The sequence below is a fragment of the Triticum aestivum genome, chromosome 2D, assembly GCF_018294505.1.
Source record: "Triticum aestivum cultivar Chinese Spring chromosome 2D, IWGSC CS RefSeq v2.1, whole genome shotgun sequence".
NCBI lineage: Eukaryota > Viridiplantae > Streptophyta > Magnoliopsida > Poales > Poaceae > Triticum > Triticum aestivum.
Genome location: NC_057799.1, coordinates 624,655,659 through 624,662,910, shown reverse-complemented (window position 1 = coordinate 624,662,910; position 7,252 = coordinate 624,655,659). Strand labels below are relative to the sequence as shown.

Genomic DNA, 7,252 nt, shown 5'->3' with positions numbered 1-7,252 from the left:
CAGCCTCCACGGGCTACCGTCGACCTCCTCTAGCCTCCACGGGCTCCTGTTCATCCAGCCTCCACCGCGCGCTACTCCACCGGCTACTGTTCAACCACCCCTCCACGGGCACCCCTCCACCGTCTACTGTTCATCCAGCCCTCCACACCACGGGGTCCTGTTCAACCACCCCTCCACGGGCACCCCTCCACCGTCTACTGTTCATCCAGCCCTCCACCACACCACGGGGTCCTGTTCATCCAGAGGCAACGCCACTGCTCACTGTTCATCCAACCCCCCCCCCCCCCGCAACGCTCACTATTCATCCCAGAGGCAGCATCGATCTACTTCAGTTAGCAGCAGTAGCAAAGGAATCGCTCGATCGGGTTCAGTTAACAACCATCGATCGATCGCTCGGGTTCAGTAACGCGTAGCCTGCAGTGAAATTGCTCGGGTTCAGTTAGAGCCCAACGCCTCGCTCGGGTTCAGTTAGAGCCAACGCCTCGCACACACGCGCGTACGTGTAGGAGAGAAACGCGCATCGCTCGGTCCCCGACCTCCCACCGTAACCGGGAACTCCCCGAAATTTTCCTCGCCCTCGCTTCTACCACGGTTTTTTCCGTCATGGACGGCCCAAAGAATGTCATGCAGCTGCGTCTCCGGCCGCCCAGGACGAAAAGCCCATTTTCTGTCATGATTTTTTGTCATAGAAGTAGGAGCCCACCACATCTATGATGATACCGGGTTTTGTCACAATTATCGTCATAGAAGTGTCATATGTATGACAGAAAAAAAATTCGTTCGGCCCAAAATGTCACGGATGTGTCTTTTTTTGTAGTGGAACCTATTATATTTTCATAAATATATGTGAGTTCTCGATCCTATCTTGCAAGTCTATAGTCACCTACTATGTGTTATGATCCGGCAACCCCGAAGTGACAATAATCGGGACCACTCCAGGTGATGACCATAGTTTGAGGAGTTCATGTATTCACTATGTGCTAATGCTTTGTTCCGGTACTCTATTAAAAGGAGGCCTTAATATCCCTTAGTTTCCATTAGGACCCCGCTGCCACGGGAGGGTAGGACAAAAGATGTCATGCAAGTTCTTTTCCATAAGCGCGTATGACTATATTCGGAATACATGCCTACATTACATTGATGAATTTGAGCTAGTTCTGTGTCACCCTATGTTATGATTGTTACATGATGAACCGCATCCGACATAATTCTCCATCACCGATCCAATGCCTACGAGCTTTTCACATATTGTTCTTCGCTTATTTACTTTTCCGTTGCTACTGTTACAATCACTACAAAACACCAAAAATATTACTTTTGCTATTGTTACCTTTGTTACCGTTATCACTACTATCATACTACTTTGCTACTAAATACCTTGCTGCAGATACTAAGTTATCCAGGTGTGGTTGAATTGACAACTCAACTGCTAATACTTGAGAATATTCTTTGGCTCCCCTTGTGTCGAATCAATAAATTTGGGTTGAATACTCTACCCTCGAAAGTTGTTGCGATCCCCTATACTTGTGGGTTATCAGGCCCCCGCAGCCCCGGCCTCGGCAGTGGCCTCCTCGGCCCCCGCGGCCACCATGGCCCCCGCGGCCTCTGTCCCGGCGCCCATGTCTTCGGTGTCCTCATCACCGACGGCTGCGGCCGAGTCTCCCGCGGTCGGTCCGGTCACCTGCGCCCGTGCGTGCGTTTCTCGCCTGAGCTTGCGCTACGCCTCGGATGACTACGTCCACGCGGCATCCACCTCTACTCCATCGCTGTTGCCGTCCTCCGTTCGAGCCGCTCTTCCTGACCCGCTCTGGATGGCTGCGATGCAAGAGGAGTTTGACGCCCTACTGCGCAACCGGACGTGGCAGCTTCTTCCCCGTCCCCGGCATGCCAACGTGATCACCGGGAAGTGGGTCATCAAACACAAGCTCCGTCCTGATGGTACCCTTGATCGCTACAAAGCGCGCTGGGTTGTTCGTGGCTTCCGGCAGCGTGCTGGCATCGACTTCACCGACACCTTCACTCCGGTTGTTAAGCCCGACACGATTCGCACGGTTCTCCACCTTGCGGTCTCCCGTGCTAGGCCGGTGCACCAGATGGACGTCTCGAACGCCTTCCTTCATGGTCGCCTCGAGGAGCAGGTCTTCTGCCAGTATCCCACGGGGTTCGTTGATCACGCACTCCCCGACCACGTGTGCCTGCTTTCGCGGTCCTTATACGGCCTCAAGCAGGCTCCGCGCGCTTGGTACCAGCGCAGCGCGGCGTTTCTACACCAGCTCGGGTTCCGCTCCACTCGCTCGGACGCATCGTTCTTCGTCTATCACCAGGGCTCCGACATGGCCTACTTGCTGCTCTATGTCGACGACATCATCCTGACGGTATGCACGGCTGGCCTTCGTGAACTCTGGCCTTTTCTAAAAAAAATGTACTCCCCATATGGTCAGATATATCCGTTTGAGCGGTAAATAATATGGAACCGAGGGAGATTAAAGCCATTCCTGCAATTTCATACAAGTATTTCTTTTTCATTTTCATCTTGTAGCTTTCGGGTCGACATAGTTCACGAAGCTTCATTTACCACCACTTCCCAACTCTCACCAGTTAGCTACCCATCTCCCTCTCCACTTGAGTCTTATTTTTTTCCTTCAGCTTTCAAAATCTTTGATGATCTTATTTCTTTGACCTTTATTTCTTCCTGTTGTAGTCTATGAAACTGTATGAGTTTATCATTCAACAGCTATAGGCAGTTAGCTAATTAAAGCATTCCCCTAAAAAAAGCAAATTAAAGCATGGACAGTTGCATACTTTAAAAATGGAAAACTAAAATATATTTTAAATTTATCACCACTGTTAGAAACAATTGAAATGCACACAGTCTTCTCACTATATGAGTTCATGATTCAACAGCTATAGGTAACTAGATAACTAAAGCATGATAGTTACATACTTTTAAAATGGAAATAAAAACATATTTTATATTCATCGCCACTGTTAGAAAAGATTGAATGCACACAGTCTTCTCACTATATGAGTGTATGATTCAACATTTATAGGTAGTTAGATAATTAAAGCACGAACAGTTTGTTTGAAATGCTTTGTAAAGATCTTCTCGACACAGGGGGCTCATCGATAAACTTGAGGCTTGCTACGTTGGCTTGTTCCTCCGTGGCTGCGTATTGTCAAACTAAAATAATAGTCAAATTCTGTATATAGAAAGTAGTTGCCTTAATTTTTATACACCAACCAGAGTGTTGGATATATAATATATTCTTAAATTAGTTATTTATGAACCATATGTTAATTTTGTAGGGAACAAATGTTTTCCTTTAATTGTATTCAAATTTCATATATAAAAAGAGTATATATTTATTATGAATTAGCTATTGAGATTTTCAACCAGTGTTTATACAAAAGCCAAACTGCTAATATTTTATGTATTGTCCTAAATTCATATGTAAAATGGAGACATCTATCAAGGGCCTCATCCCAAGCCTGGCAAGCAGAAAGGGCACTGGAGGCATAGGTCCAGCCCGGTCTCACTAGGATGGGTGCAAAGTAATTGAGCATTGTACTCCCGCCGTCTCAAAATAAGTGACTCGTCTTTGTACTAACTTTGAGTCACTTATTTTGGAACAGAGGAAGTACTACGCTAAGCACAGATGCCACTTGTCAGCTCAAAACAGTGGACAGTAGGATATGATTTTTCCATGGCACACTCTCTCGGACAGTAGGATATGATTTGAAGAGCATCGTCGATCTCATTTCTCGGACCGGCTGGTGCAACGTGAGTGTGTTGGCAGGAACGGCACAAGGGCTTGCAATGGTTGCTTGTGGGAAGAGAGAGCCAATCAATCAGTTGGAGATCCCATCCTTGCTGAGGCGCTGTCTTGTTCATGGCTTCTTGTTTCTTTTCGCTTTAAGGAGTTGGGGAATGCTGGATGGTCGTAGCACCAGCTCTGTAGGTAACTCCATAATACTAGTATTAAGCGTTACATATGTTCCATGTGGTGGTTGGTGCTCACTCGATCAGAGCACCGCGAGCTCAGCCTGCCTCCTACCGAGAGCGGAAGAAAAAGCAGGCCTCCACGTTGTACTCCCCTCAACCATTCTTTTAAATGCACATAGCAAATTCCCGAAGAATGCTCGACAATTGACGAAACACCTGGACTGTCATGGGGTGGTTCACTAGGCCCATCATTACATGCAGAAGACAATCACGACATGAGACCTTGTAGATCGGCATTGTATCGTGTAGGTTGTGAGCGATGGGTGAAGGAGTTTGGGCCGAGAAGTTTGTGTCAAGCTATGGTTGTTTTGGATCAAGAAACTACACGACCAGGGGAAGCAAGGAAGAAAATTATTTTTGATTTTTTTAGCTTGCCTTTTTAGAATTCTTTTACAAGGGTACACTTTTAGAGAAAAAATTAGGGGAAGAATACATTTTTAGACAAAAATAGCCGGCCCAAGTGGTAGCAGCCCACAGTCCAGTCCAGCCCAGAGTAGAGGAGATCAAGGTCCTCTTTAGAAGAACAGAGGAGAGGTCCAGCCCAGTCGATAGAGCAGAAGTCGCTGACAAAAACCCTATTCGCCGCCGCCGTAATTTTCCCTCCGCACAAGCACCGGCAATGGCGGGATTGCAGAGGCCGAGTACAACGACTACGGCGTCGGCGTGCATCCCTGATACGGAGGTGGAGAATATCATCAATTTGGCCCCCCCCTTCGATTCTGCTCTAGCACCGCCAGTGCCAGTGCCAGAGAAGGAAGATAGAGGTGCAGAGGTGGAGAATATCATCAATTTGCAAGATAATAAAAAACACCGAGGTGGTGCTGATGCTTGCCACTTAATTGTTTAAGAGGATGAAGATGATACGATATCGATGGGGAGAATGCAGCACCCATCGTAGATAGCCTGGCCATCTAGAGCATCGCGAGCTCAGCATGCCTCCTACCGAGAGCGGAAGAAGACGTAGGCCTCCACGTTGTACTCCACTCAACCATTCTTTTAAATGCGCAAAGCAAATTCCCGAAGCCTGATTGATGAAACAATCGGTGAAACACCTTGACCGTCATGGGCTGGTTCACTAGGCTCATCCTTACATGCAGAAGACAATCACGACATAAGACTTTGTAGATCGTCATTGTGTCGTGTAGGTTGTGAGCGATGGGTAAAGAAGTTTGGGCAGAAAAGTTTGTGTCAAGCTATGGTTGTTTTGGATCAAGAAACTACCCGACCAAGGGAAGCAAGGAAGAAAAATGTTTTTGAATTTTTTTAGAAGGGTACACTTTTAGAGAAAAAATTAGCGGAAGAATACATTTTTAGACGAAAATAGCCGGCCCAAGTGGTAGCAGCCCATAGTCCTGTCCAGCCCAGAGTAGAGGAGATCAAGGCCCTCTTTAAAAGAACAGAGGAGAGGTCCAGCCCAGTCGGTAGAGCAGAAGTCGCTGACAAAAACCCTATTCGCCGCCACCGCCACCGCCTCCTTAATTTTCCCTCCGCACAAGCACCGGCAATGTCGGCATTGCAGAGGCCGAGTACGGCGACTACGGCGTCGGCGTGCATCCCTGATATGGCTCGGGGCACGCACGTGTTCACGGTCGCTGGCTATAGGCTGCACAAGGGCCTCGGCATCGGCAACTTCATCCGATCTGCCACCTTCGCCGTCGGCGGCTACGACTGGTGCATCCGCTACTACCCCGACGGATTCAGTTCTGAAACCAACGACTATGTATCAGTCTTCGTTGAGCTTCAGAGCAAGAAATCCACGGTGAGGGCGCTGTACGACCTGAGGCTGACCGACCGGGCCACCGGGTCGTCGTCATTAGTTTTCTCCAGGCCGTCGTCCTTCCCGGCGTTCGACTCATGGAGGATCGACCATCTCAGGGGGGCTTCCAAGTTCATGAAGAGGGACATCCTGGAGGCGTCCCCATACCTGCAGGATGACTGCCTCTTGATTCAGTGCGACTTGACCGTTCTCCTCAAGGAAATACCAACCGTGGCGACCGCCACCAAGACGCCGGAGATCGAGGTGCCGCCGTCTGACTTGTTGAAGAATCTGGCAAAACTGCTAGAGGGGAACAAAGGATCCGATGTGATGATCATTGTCAATGGGGAGACCTTCCATGCGCATAAGATTGTGCTCGCGTTGCGGTCTCCAGTCTTGGATGCGGAGCTCTATGGGCCAATGGGGGACAGTGAGAAACAGTGCATGCAGATTGAGGACATGCAACCAGCTGTTTTCATGTATACAGATTCACTTCATGTATACAGATTCATTGCCTGTCATGCATGACCTTGACAACCATGACAAGAAGGAGATAATTAAGCACTTGATCGTGGCTGCAGATAGGTATGCCATGGAAAGGATGAAGTTGATGTGTGAGAGTATGCTATGCAAGAGTCTCGATGCTAAGAGCGTTGGGGCCACATTGGCTCTAGCTGACCAGCATCATTGCAGCAAGCTCAGAGAAGCATGCGTTGAGTATATCAAACTCTTCTCTTAGCTAGAACAAAGGACATGTACGCATGGCAATCAAAGAGTCTGATCGCCTGACTATTGATGATACACTCAAGAATCTGATCGCATGTCAGGCGTGCAATAAAGTTTCGCTACGTACTAGTTGATTTGTGAACATCTGTTGGTCATTTGCAACATAACACCTTAAGTCATGTTGCCTAGTCCCGAAATTTTCTCGCAGATAATTGGAAGGAGATGAGTAGGTTTATTAGAAAATGTGACCAGCTTAGACCAGGTTGTCTTGTCATATTTAGTCCTTTTAGAGGTATTTTGGTGAGTTTGGTTGATTTATCAGAAAATATGTTTGCTAAACTTGTATATGAATCCATGCTAGCTCACTAGTTTTCTTGTAATGTGCTGATATTCTGTCCAAACAATATACTATTTACCATCATCATCTTTTCCCCTTTTGTTGTTCTTTTTATTTCTAATTATCAATGAACAGCACCGCCATAACCATATCCATTGTGAATTGTAGTACTGTACAATAGTGTAACGTTGCATTAGTATGTTGTGTCATGCAAACAATTGTTGAATTTCAGTCTATGCAAAGTGCTAATTATAACCCGCAAAAAATAGTGCAAATTATACACTATTATATGCAAAGAGAACATTTATGTCAGAGTACCCAAGATAGTGCTCACAACTTTGTTGTACAATAGGGGTATCTAGTTTGAATGTTGTTATCGGGTTTTTTCCTTTCTTCTTTGTAGATTTGGATTGGAAGCAGGGAGAACTTT

General features: G+C 47.1%; 1 pseudogene; it reads left to right on the top strand.

Annotated features, from left to right (window-relative positions):
• Positions 1 to 5,494: 5,494 nt before the first annotated feature.
• On the top strand, positions 5,495 to 6,876 carry LOC123050543 (BTB/POZ and MATH domain-containing protein 1-like; annotated as a pseudogene).
• Positions 6,877 to 7,252: the final 376 nt, after the last annotated feature.